The sequence below is a fragment of the Botryllus schlosseri genome, chromosome 3 (assembly GCF_051294905.1).
Source record: "Botryllus schlosseri isolate E-star chromosome 3, Bs_hap1, whole genome shotgun sequence".
In the NCBI taxonomy this organism is placed as follows: domain Eukaryota; kingdom Metazoa; phylum Chordata; class Ascidiacea; order Stolidobranchia; family Styelidae; genus Botryllus; species Botryllus schlosseri.
The window spans coordinates 22,374,820-22,387,748 of NC_137238.1; the positions used below are offsets into that span (position 1 = coordinate 22,374,820).

Sequence of the window (12,929 nt, forward strand, 5' to 3'; positions counted from 1 at the left end):
ATGTCAACGAGTATGCTTATGATAATGCACCATGTCAAATTTTGTTACGCATTTCATGATTGAACAACTTTAAAACTAATCCAGTTCCATGCCGACTTTTGCGGGGGCGTAGCACGTACCTATGCATACTCAACTTTAATAACGGAATTACCGAGCTTAACATTGAATGCGCAACTTGAAGATCGGTTCATAGGTGTAGGACATTATGACAATGGAACATACCACTGCGCTAACTTTCAGAATTGTTAAGTATAGTACTCGCACTTTGTGAGAATACCCAAGTAGGTTTTTTTTTGCCTACATGCACCAAATACTCTCAAGTCCTTATGATATTGGAGTACATCAACTTCATGATAGCTAGAGTATTGAACAGAAATGAACCTAGAGTACTAACGTTTTACTTACTCGGAAATGACTACTTCTACCTTATTTTAAAGGATACCTCGTTCGAAGCGAAATTTATGTGGTTTTGGATAATATCCAATATGTAGGCTCACTTTGAAGGGTACTTCCTAAAACTCAAATATTGCGCAAAAGTACAATTAGGGATCTAAAAGTAACTAATATAGATGGTTATTTCCGTAGATAACTTACCCTCTACTCAAGAGGTTTTTCAGGTGGAACTACCTACTTTTAGGACTGTGTATGTCAAAGTAGTTTGGGCTTACGTTTATATCACCTTGACAAGTGGCATTATCAGACATGAAAATGATATTATCACGTAATACCAGAAGTTAACACACGTCAATGTGTTTCGGAATTCACGAGAAATTGGTTATTAAGAGAAGTATATTCTTGTGTACACAATAGCGGAGAGAATATTTAAAATGTAGTAAGCAGGCCGATGGGTATTCATTGAGTTGTATAAGCATAAAAAACATTCCCGCGCGCGTCTTAGGATTAGGTGGTAGGGTTAGGCAGGGTTTAGGAGCGCGCGGGAATGTTTTTTATGCTTATACAACTCAATGAATACCCATCGGCCTGCTTACTACATTTTAAATATTCTCTCCGCTATTGTGTACACAAGAATATACTTCTCTTAATAACCAATTTCTCGTGAATTCCGAAACACATTGACGTGTGTTAACTTCTGGTATTACGTGATAATATCATTTTCATGTCTGATAATGCCACTTGTCAAGGTGATATAAACGTAAGCCCAAACTACTTTGACATACACAGTCCTAAAAGTAGGTAGTTCCACCTGAAAAACCTCTTGAGTAGAGGGTAAGTTATCTACGGAAATAACCATCTATATTAGTTACTTTTAGATCCCTAATTGTACTTTTGCGCAATATTTGAGTTTTAGGAAGTACCCTTCAAAGTGAGCCTACATATTGGATATTATCCAAAACCACATAAATTTCGCTTCGAACGAGGTATCCTTTAAAATAAGGTAGAAGTAGTCATTTCCGAGTAAGTAAAACGTTAGTACTCTAGGTTCATTTCTGTTCAATACTCTAGCTATCATGAAGTTGATGTACTCCAATATCATAAGGACTTGAGAGTATTTGGTGCATGTAGGCAAAAAAAAAACCTACTTGGGTATTCTCACAAAGTGCGAGTACTATACTTAACAATTCTGAAAGTTAGCGCAGTGGTATGCTCCATTGTCATAATGTCCTACACCTATGAACCGATCTTCAAGTTGCGCATTCAATGTTAAGCTCGGTAATTCCGTTATTAAAGTTGAGTATGCATAGGTACGTGCTACGCCCCCGCAAAAGTCGGCATGGAACTGGATTAGTTTTAAAGTTGTTCAATCATGAAATGCGTAACAAAATTTGACATGGTGCATTATCATAAGCATACTCGTTGACATACGCAAGCCCAGGACGACTTACAAGCGTATAATGATGGAGCAGATGGCACAGTCCTAAGGGTGCGTTATATCATTTCTCAATTATATTGAAAAAATCACCAGAGTTTCATGGCTGAAGCTTATCATTTCGAATGCTGAATAATCATATATTACATCTATAGTAATACCTAGATCACGCTACGTCATAATTTGTGCTATTACAATATTAAGATTTAATTAAGTAGAGCTTCGCTATATTATTTACGACCTATTTTTTTAAATTTAGCATGCTAATGCGTTGAGTTTGAAGCTATATCGTCTCATTTCATGTAGCGAAGAAAATGATCACGGCATATATTCGCGGACACATTCAAGCCCGGGACGAGTTACAAGCGTATGATGATGGAGCAAATTGCACAGCCCTAAAGGTGCGTTATATCATTTCTCAACTATTATGAAAAAATCGCCAGCGTACAGAGATTTCTCCTATATCGTACCATTTAAATAGCTATAACGTAATAATCAGTCCTGTGCGCGGCTATAATGTTAACCGGCAATATAGCCGAAGTCGCATAAATTCGAATGTATATGCAAGTTCTCTGTTTAGGGTAGACTATCTAGCCCCGCTTATTACTCGAATCTCGCTGTGGTTACAATATTATGAATTAATTAGGTAGAGCTATACTGTATATTATTTATCATCTATACTTAAATTCGCTATGCTAATGCGTTGAGTTTGAAGCTAAATCGTTCCATTTCAGGTAGCGAAGAAAATGATTACTGCATACTCGTTGACACACGAATGCTCGGGGCGACTTACAAGCGTATAATGATGGAACAGATTGCACAGCCCTAAAGGTGCGTTATGTCATTTCTCAAATATATTGAAAAAATCGTCATTCTGGGTAACCCTAAAAATTCCCTTACGTAGCTGTAGAAATTTGACACCGACTCTGTACATTCAATGTGGGGGTAGCTGACTTGGAGACAGAAAAACACACATATTTGACCGTAACATGGTCTTAGTATGAACCGACATGCATTCGAATTGTGGAAAAATGTGTCGCACACTATTTCACCGAGATTACAACCCTTTCACGGATATTCGTTGGTGCTATCGATACGGTGAACAGCACGTTATGTATAGTAAAGAGTCGGAAGCTAGTGATGATGATGACGTAACAATTATTGATGAGGCAGTGGCGCAATCTGTGGGTGGTAACACGAATGGACATGATATTCTTCGATATGATCAACTGAAACCTCGGATGTGACGGGTTAGAGTCTTGTCGTGATGGTCCGTTTCGAAATGCAAGCGGATGAACTAGACCAAAAGTTTCGAAGATGCTAATAATAATTTCGCGTAGGCTATGCATACAAATGAGGAAAGTTACATCAACGCGTGTTAACTATCGAGTTATCGAATGATTTTTTCCTTACATCAAAACAACTAGAATGTGTAACTACATTAAAAAACGTGTCTAAATGAGCTCCAGGGCATTGTGATTATGCGGCATACCAAATTTCATCACACATTGCATGATGGAACAACTTTAAAACTAACGCAGTTCTATAGCAACTTTTGCCTAAATCTGTCACTTTTTACGTGGAGGGAGTACATAGCGAAGTACTTGTACATTTTGGAGCACTCAATTATAGGTTTGGCCTGCTTGCGCTATACTTAATGAATCACTCCTGTGTCACGCACTTTAGTATTAGGTCCATATACGCAATAAGCTACTTTAGTATTCTGATGGTTTGGGATAAAATGTAATTTTTCGTGCTTTTTTATTTTTTAATAAAATCAGTATTCATTTTACAGAAACGTCGTGTAAAGGTAAAGTACTTGTACATTTCGGAGTACTCAAGTATAAGTTCTGGTTAGCTAAATTTCGATGTCATAGAAATACCACAAACTGTGCTACTTGCACTTCTTCAGAGTACTCAATTAGGTTTTTAGCTATATGCAACAAATACTTTCGGGTGTTTTTGATATTGGACTGCTCCAACTCCATGATAATTATAGTATTAAGCAGAAATGAACCTACAATACGAACGTTTTACTTACTCGGAAATGACTACTTTTACGTTAATTTATAAAACTCAAGTAAAGCTCCAAGTATAAGTTTTTAAAGCATTACCTTGACAAAATTTTCAGAATAGCAAGTTTTGCGTAAAGTCTGTCTTGCATTTAGTGCCGGCTCTGAAAGCAAGCAAAGTTTGTGGTATTTGCGCAACTTCGAAATTTGTACACTTCGCGCTTATCTTATGTCGAAAACATAAGTTAGGTAAAGTATTTCGAATCATGAGTATGAATAAGTTTTAAAAGCCCGAATATGCCGCATCCAAACTCCGTAAATATTTTCGATTAGTTTTTTCGATTCTATCTACGAGTAATAAGCGGGACCAGGCAGGCTACCCTTAATACGAATTTGCATTTTGCTGGCACAATCTATGCTATAGTTGAGCGACTTTGATACGATCAGGCGTAGCGAATTTTAGAATAGCTCATAAATTATATATACATAATTTTTACTTTTTTCATTAAAATTAGTATTCATTTTACAAAAACGACGTGTGAAGGTAAAGTACTTGTACATTTCGGAGTACTCAAGTATAGGTTTTGTCAGCTTATTATATGCTCAGTATATTATATGTCAAGAATTGTGGTGAGGCGTTTATTGATGATTTAATTACCCGTTTTCTCGTCATGCAAAAAATTATGCATGTATTAGTATGAAGCTCAGATGCAGCAAAGTGTGTGAGACTGCCTGTAAAAATTGCGCGAAGCAGCGACTCTAATTTCCCGGCTTATAGCAAACAACGACGCTGAAATTCTACTTCAGACGCAGCAAAGTGTGTGAGCCTGTAAAAATTGCGTGTTTATGAGGTGGCGAATAGTTCGAAGGTTGTTGGGATGCAAGGACGTCACATAGAATTGTGGAGTTTTCTGTAAACTATAATCCAGTGATCTATTTTCAATCACTATATTTTTTCATTAATCAAAACTAAGTACTGTTAGTAAGCAAACCCTAGGAAAGTATCCTCTGATAAAAGCAAGAGTAATTTGTTATCCGTGAAATAAATAGATGGTGGGTAATATGAGCGGTGCTGCGATGACTGACAAATACTTTGAATTAATGTATAGAAGTGGCGATTTCGAACTACCAATTACCCGTTTTCTCGTCATGCAAAAAATTATGCATGTATTAGTATGAAGCTCAGATGCAGCAAAGTGTGTGAGACTGCCTGTAAAAATTGCGCGAAGCAGCGACTCTAATTTCCCGGCTTATAGCAAACAACGACGCTGAAATTCTACTTCAGACGCAGCAAAGTGTGTGAGCCTGTAAAAATTGCGTGTTTATGAGGTGGCGAATAGTTCGAAGGTTGTTGGGATGCAAGGACGTCACATAGAATTGTGGAGTTTTCTGTAAACTATAATCCAGTGATCTATTTTCAATCACTATATTTTTTCATTAATCAAAACTAAGTACTGTTAGTAAGCAAACCCTAGGAAAGTATCCTCTGATAAAAGCAAGAGTAATTTGTTATCCGTGAAATAAATAGATGGTGGGCAATATGAGCGGTGCTGCGATGACTGACAAATACTTTGAATTAATGTATAGAAGTGGCGATTTCGAACTACCAATTACCCGTTTTCTCGTCATGCAAAAAATTATGCATGTATTAGTATGAAGCTCAGATGCAGCAAAGTGTGTGAGACTGCCTGTAAAAATTGCGCGAAGCAGCGACTCTAATTTCCCGGCTTATAGCAAACAACGACGCTGAAATTCTACTTCAGACGCAGCAAAGTGTGTGAGCCTGTAAAAATTGCGTGTTTATGAGGTGGCGAATAGTTCGAAGGTTGTTGGGATGCAAGGACGTCACATAGAATTGTGGAGTTTTCTGTAAACTATAATCCAGTGATCTATTTTCAATCACTATATTTTTTCATTAATCAAAACTAAGTACTGTTAGTAAGCAAACCCTAGGAAAGTATCCTCTGATAAAAGCAAGAGTAATTTGTTATCCGTGAAATAAATAGATGGTGCGCAATATGAGCGGTGCTGCGATGACTGACAAATACTTTGAATTAATGTATAGAAGTGGCGATTTCGAACTACGTAAAAAGTTAGTCCAGCTCACGCATTCACAATCTATCTCCAATATGCTGTAATATAGACAGGTCCAGACTTGTCTATTCACTTCCGTAGACCGACTTTTATAACACATTTTACACAATTAAATACACATGTTCAGTTTATTTGAGGTAATAACGGGCAAGCACATTAACTATTCGTCCAGAACAAGGTGTAGAGCTTCTTTCAGATCTTGGCATACTTTCTTGATATCAGAATCCTTTTTTTTTTTGATTTGCGATGTAAAAGCAATACCAGCTTCGCATACATGAGCATATGATTGCGTATAAACCGATATTGAAGTCTTCTGAGAGCATCTTCATTATTCTCCAGTCTACACAATATTATTTTCCTCTTAGTACGTTATGTCTCTCAATCTATTCGAAGGTATCTGATACAGACAACTGTAAACTAATAATAATTAAAGTTTGTTCATCGTAGCGTAACGACCATTTTTACGAATCCATAACTGTATCATTTGATATCGTTGCTCAGTTAAGTTATAGCAATCCATGTATTGGCATTCGGCAATTTCATTGTCAGATAGCTCAAGTTTTTCTCGTGCAAACCTATACCAGTTCATCGGGTTAATCCGATCCATTATGACGTATATATCACTAGCAGTAATCTTGGAGATATTCGATCTATAGTGCGCAGCGAATAATCATGAAAAATGTGTCGCACACTATTTCACCGAGATTACAACCCTTTCACGGATATTCGTTGGTGCTATCGATACGGTGAACAGCACGTTATGTATAGCGATATCTTCACAGTCAAATACGCGAACCATGCACAAGCATATACCCCGACTTTCGTTGAATATTCACGACACCAACAAATCTGTATATCTCCTTTCCCTCGACATCAATGATAGAATCCTCATCCCAATGCGCAGTACGAATGGTGGGTTCATCGGGTGTAAAATCCAAATCAAATGACACCAAGGTCTGCTTTCTCATTTTCAATATTTCCAGCACCGCATCTTGTCTGTGTCTTAGCACTACCGTGTGAGGATGGCGAAATCTGTGGGTGGTAACACGAATGGACATGATATTCTTCGATATGATCAACTGAAACCTCGGATGTGGTGGGTTAGAGTCTTGTCGTGATGGTCCGTTTCGAAATGCAAGCGGATGAACTAGACCAAAAGTTTCGAAGATGCTAATAATAATTTCGCGTAGGCTATGCATACAAATGAGGAAAGTTACATCAACGCGTGTTAACTATCGAGTTATCGAATGATTTTTTCCTTACATCGAAACAACTAGAATGTGTAACTACATTAAAAAAAAAAACGTATCTAAATGAGCTCCAGGGCATTGTGATTATGCAGCATACCAAATTTCATCACACATTGCATGATGGAACAACTTTAAAACTAACGCAGTTCTATAGCAACTTTTGCCTAAATCTATCACTTTTTACGTGGAGGGAGTACATAGCAAAGTACTTGTACATTTTGGAGCACTCAATTATAGGTTTGGCCTGCTTGTGCTATACTTAATGAATCACTCCTGTGTCATAAATACTTGAGTTGTTGGTGCGTGTAGACAAAAAACCTACTTGAGAACATAAATTTCATTTTTTCAGTAAAATTAGTATTCATCTTACAAAAACGTCGTGAAAAGGTAAAGTAGTTGTACATTTCGGAGTACTCAAGTATAGGTTTTGTCATCTTATTATATGCTCAGTATATTATATGTCAAGAATTGTGGAGCATTTATGTGGGTCTCCAGGGTGCTCTTCATTGAGTGTCCGTGTTGAGCGATAAGTTTAATTCGCAAAATTAGTGTGTTCAAATCAGGCCTGTCGCCAACATAGTGATGTCGCATAAGCCCTAAATACACATAATAGAATATCAAGGAAAGGTATCATCTAACGTATAATGAATGTTATTTATTTCTCGGAAGCAAGTTATTATCAAAACATAGTGGTCAAAATTATCGCAGAGCAATACCGATTTTGCGTAAATTCCGTTATGCGTCCGACTTATGTTACTAGGGATTTTGTAGTTAGTTAGGAAATTAGGAGTCCTATCTTCCCAATCGGTATGGAACAACATCAAAATCATCACAAAGCAATATCGAATTTTGCCTGCATTCTGTTATGTGTTTTACTACGGTAGTATGCGCATCTGCATACAGGTGTCCAGACGTGGACTTTCTACTATATTCGCTCCGAACATTATAGCAGCACCCGACGCAGCTTACATTATTACGTTATAGGACGCCGGCGGCGTTTCACTGTCGGTTTAATCACCCTTATTCTAGTGACATGAAAAGGACTGAATCGTATGAAATGTGGTCACTACAAGAATCGAGCGAAAGCGCTGTTTCACGTCGTCTTGCATCGGTCACGATTAGTTTTACTTTTCAACTAACTTGTTGTCTGTCGTTATATTCATTAGACTCGCTTTCATGCGGCTAATTTGTCCTTATCATTATAACGTCGGTGATCGCGTACCTGCGGCGAAGGTGTTCGTTTAATTATAGCAACGAGAACCGGACCCCTGCGGCTAGCCGTTGGCATTTTAGTGCTGAGTTAAATACCCTTATACTCGACATGCAAACATTATACAGGTAGCGGTTATACTGCGAGCTGATGAATTCGTCATCTATTCGCCCAGCGTAGTTGTTCCTAATCCCGACCTTCCGCTCGTATCGTATATACTACAAGCCAGTGATCGCTACATCAAACAAACGGTCAGATCGAACGCAGGAACTCGGATCGCAGTGTCGGACGGCAGCAAAGCGGTGTACCTCGAAACATCAACCGATCTGGAGGATTTCAGCTAGTGAATCGACGCAATAACGATCAACGATATCATTGATATGCTCTTTTTACGAAATAAAATGAACTCGTACACTATACAATGCTATTTCAAGGAGACTGAGTAAAGTGTTAGAAGATATGAAAAGCGCTGAATTCAAACGTATAATGAATGATATTTATTTCTCGGAAGCAAGTTATTCAATACATATTGCAAAATACACATGGGAAATCGGTATTGAAATTCACAAAACATTAGAATATCTAGGCGTGGCAATGGGCGTCATATAGGCGTGGTGATTAGGGTTGGGCATGAAAAGGGGCGTGGCAATTATGATGACGTGGCGCTCTCTGATTGGCGGGCAATAAAATTGCTTTATCCTACTACTCAGCAGTAGTAGCCTATGCTACGAATTTACGGACATGTATGACATACAGAACGCGCAAACCACAGTTGCACCCAACACCAGTGATGAGCGGACTGTAATATTTTTCGGTCCAAGTCCCGTCCTGAAAATTTTCAATTCAGTCCTACTCCATCCTGATCCAAAAATATTTGCCAGATTTTCCGTCCAACGCCATCCTGATCCGAAAAAATATCAAAATCTAAAGTCCAATTCTATAACTGAAAAACATGACATGTTAGGGCCGTTATAAACACTGCACACCCAATTCGATTCAATTCCAGCTTGTAGAAGCGAAGTTATACCACGAGAATTTTCGGGTCAAGTGTAGAATACGGCCACCTCGAGAAAGTGATCCCCATGACCATCACCGATCATCAACAATTATAGCTCTACAACCCTATTTTGAACAGCTTCTTGGAGGTACAGAACTTGAATATACGATTGACTGATATTATTCATATGGATATTTACCCAAACATTTTCGGCAGACACTCATCAGGGATAATCGTCAGCAACTAGTAGAGAATTTGAAAGAACCTTGTATATCAACAATTGTATCACAAAATATGACAGGCAAAAATATGACATCCGAAAATATCGGGGTTCATTCCAATATGAATATACTATTCAACACTACACCTACACCGGTTGGAATCCAACCAGTAGCATCTTTAGCCAGTAAATTTGAAAAAAGAAGTTATTTCTATCCAACACTAATGTACTTATACAAAACAAATGACTAACATATTCACTTCCAGGGGTCACTATACAAAAAACTTGCCATAGTAGTTTGTTCCATAAGCACATAAAATATTATAGACGAAAGAACCAGCCGAATCACAATATATAGGTGAGAAACTACTACTGCCCAAATATCTTGTGAAATACTGCCAAATTATCTCAAGTATGCTGATGTGATGCAATAGGCATTAAGCATTGCATTACCATCAAGCTTACTTTAGGCTGCAGAGAGAACATTGTACCACCACGACTTGATAGAATTCGTGCTCTTCTACTATAGGGTTGAATTCAACTCAAGTTGAATCAAGAAGTCTACAACAGCAAAAATGGCACCTGGCACAAATATAGCATACGAACTAGACAAACGTTTCCAATGGATCAGCAAACCTAGTAGTAGGCTATCTCGACCTAAATCCATGTGTCCAGAAAGAGAAACATATGTAGTAGCCCAGATGGCGAAGGATTGTTAACATTATACAAACAAGCTGTTGCACTTGCACCACTTGGCATCTTGGATTAAAAGCCTGCAGAATAAAGCAATTAAATTGACTTGTCTCGCCAATCCCAGAGATAGTGTAAATCCTTTATATAGTCGCTTGAACATCTTAAAAGTTGAAGATATTCACTTTTATGAAATAGGTAAGCTCATGCATGGCTACTACAATGAGAGCCTACCAGAAATCTTCCTAGACTATTTCACTCATATCACCAGTCACCATTCACACAATACCCGAGGCTCTTCTATAAATCTATTCTTACCCCGAGAACATCCTAAGACTATCAGTTTCCAAGGTCCTCGTATATGGAACTCCATTCCACCCCATATTAAAGATAAACCACTCCATATCTTTAAACAAGTGTTTCACGAATATCTTGTAGGAAAATATGAACATTCTTAATAAATGTGTCAATCAGCGTCTCTTTGCCTAGTTTGTGTTCCTGTAGCCAGTGCAATTGTTTTATCTCGTCTATTCAGGTTACCTACTGTGATCCCACTTATTTTTTCATCTGTTTCTGATACATTGCGTATATGTTATATTTTTTGCTTGCAAATGTGTTATATTATGTGATAAGTTTCATATTACAACCATCCTTTCAGGCTGTAGCTGAATTGATGATCTCCCGATCCCTTCGCTACAGCCTGGTTCTGAATTATATATACTTTCCTTTGTATTTATCTATACCATGTGTATTATCAATGTTCATGGACCGAATAAATTCTCTCTCTCTCTCTCTCTCTGACAGCAGATAAAGTGACCTGGACCTAATATTTCGATATGCACCTATATGCTAACATGAATTCCATATCCCTACAATTCTAACATCAAATACTTCTTTAGGTGCTCATGTAAACAGCACTTGATAACCAGATCTAGTGTGATGTTAACAAATTTACATTGCTCTGGTTGAAGAAATTCGAAAGTGTCAATGTGCCATACGGTCATCCCTAAAAGACGGAACAGCGGAAACAGCGGAACCAACGGTGCTAACCAGCATGAAAATGTGCCAAAATTCCGTAATTTGGTTTCTAAATGCGTCAATTGGCAACACTGGCAATAATTCTTCTCTCCAGCATCCCCTCACTTCTGTTTGCGAAACCAGCGTGCCCGCGTCCGGATTTTGAAATGCTCAAAATCCAAGTCCAACCTGGTCCAATCCGGGTCCGAATTTTTTTTTCAAAATCACAATCCGGTCCGATCCGGTACAAACGAAAATAACCCATAATCCTGATCCTGTCCAATCCAATGCTTATCTCTGCCCCAACACAGATTTACGAAACAAATCTGACGCACGTGATTTCAAATTAGGGTGATTTAAATTCGTCTGCGCGTCGCATTTTTACTACTGTCTGGTCAGATTGCAATAACTGAATTATTTACGATTTTCATCTGCAGTAATCCGGATTTTCACTCGCACCACCCGCATCCCTTTCGTCATCCGCAATGTAAATTTTTTCATTCGCACAAGTGCGTACCATTTCACAGGTTGAAAAACACTGTTTCAGCGAAAAGAAGACGTTAGCAGGTCTGGTAGCGTGATATCGATATGTTACTATATGGTTCCTATCCAATGTTCCGTCCAAGCTGCGCGCGTGTGCGCGCGCACAGAAAAATGCTAGGCTCGCACAAAAAAGCCGAAGTGATGACCTTTTTTATGACATTAAGCAGTGTTGTCCAAGGGACCGCGCAGTGAGTTGGTGAGTGCACGCGTGAAAAATTAAAGGGAACATTTGTCCCACCCATAAACGCATTTAGAACCTGAATGGAGTTCAAGCAGTGTTTCAAGAGTCATTTCCAATACATTGTGGCGAGGAAAATGTTAAATGGGCGCTCGAGATTGTCTAAACACGAGAGTTACAAAATTCTTTGTCATGACCTAACTATTACCTCGTTTACACATGCGTGTTGGCTTGCTTGAACTCAAGTTTGAGTTCAAACAAATTGGCGCATAGGGCTCAATCTCTAAAACGCTTGAGCATGAACAAGGTGGAATGTAAGTATATTTGCATTTGTATCATAAGGAGCTTATTAATAGATCATGGAGGCGGAAGAAAACGGAGGTCATCGAGTCAGTACCATCGCATACTACCTCTCTCGATTGATTATACCGTACACTCCTCGATATCCAATGCAAAGAGCGACTCCGATATTTTATGCTACACTTACATCCTAGTTCATTATATTGCATTCTTCATCTTCGCTCCTGTTCATATTCATATGCACATCCCAAATTAGGCTATACTCACATTGTACAGTTGCAAGCTTACGTGTATCTTTTTTAGAATTTACGGATACAAATTGCTGACCAATTTCGGAACGGACGCAGCAAGACAAGAGAAAAGCTGTGACTCTGTGAAGATTGATGCAACCGAACAGATGCTGTAGCGGGTGTAGCGTATATATTATGAAAAACCTTTTATTTCGCTCTTCCAGTACTGCTATCAAGAAAGACAAATGTTTTCCATTATTGTGCACAACGCACATCCATCGTCATTTTGTGGCAGCTGTCCTATGAACGAATCTAATCTGCTTTCGTTTTGCCAGTTTTTACATGATACAGTCGGATGTG

The 12,929-nt window shown here is 38.4% G+C and overlaps 1 long non-coding RNA gene across 2 annotated transcripts; it reads left to right on the forward strand.

The window, feature by feature from the left end:
• The first annotated feature begins 1,822 nt into the window (after nucleotides 1–1,822).
• On the forward strand, nucleotides 1,823–8,816 carry LOC145436080 (uncharacterized). Of its 2 annotated transcripts, XR_013914168.1 has the most exons (4): nucleotides 1,823–1,882; nucleotides 2,135–2,229; nucleotides 2,563–2,659; nucleotides 8,523–8,816. It is a non-coding gene; the product is annotated as an uncharacterized LOC145436080 (long non-coding RNA). The 2 variants fall into 2 exon arrangements; XR_013914167.1 differs by lacking the exon at nucleotides 1,823–1,882 and having other exon boundaries at nucleotides 1,960–2,229.
• Nucleotides 8,817–12,929: the final 4,113 nt, after the last annotated feature.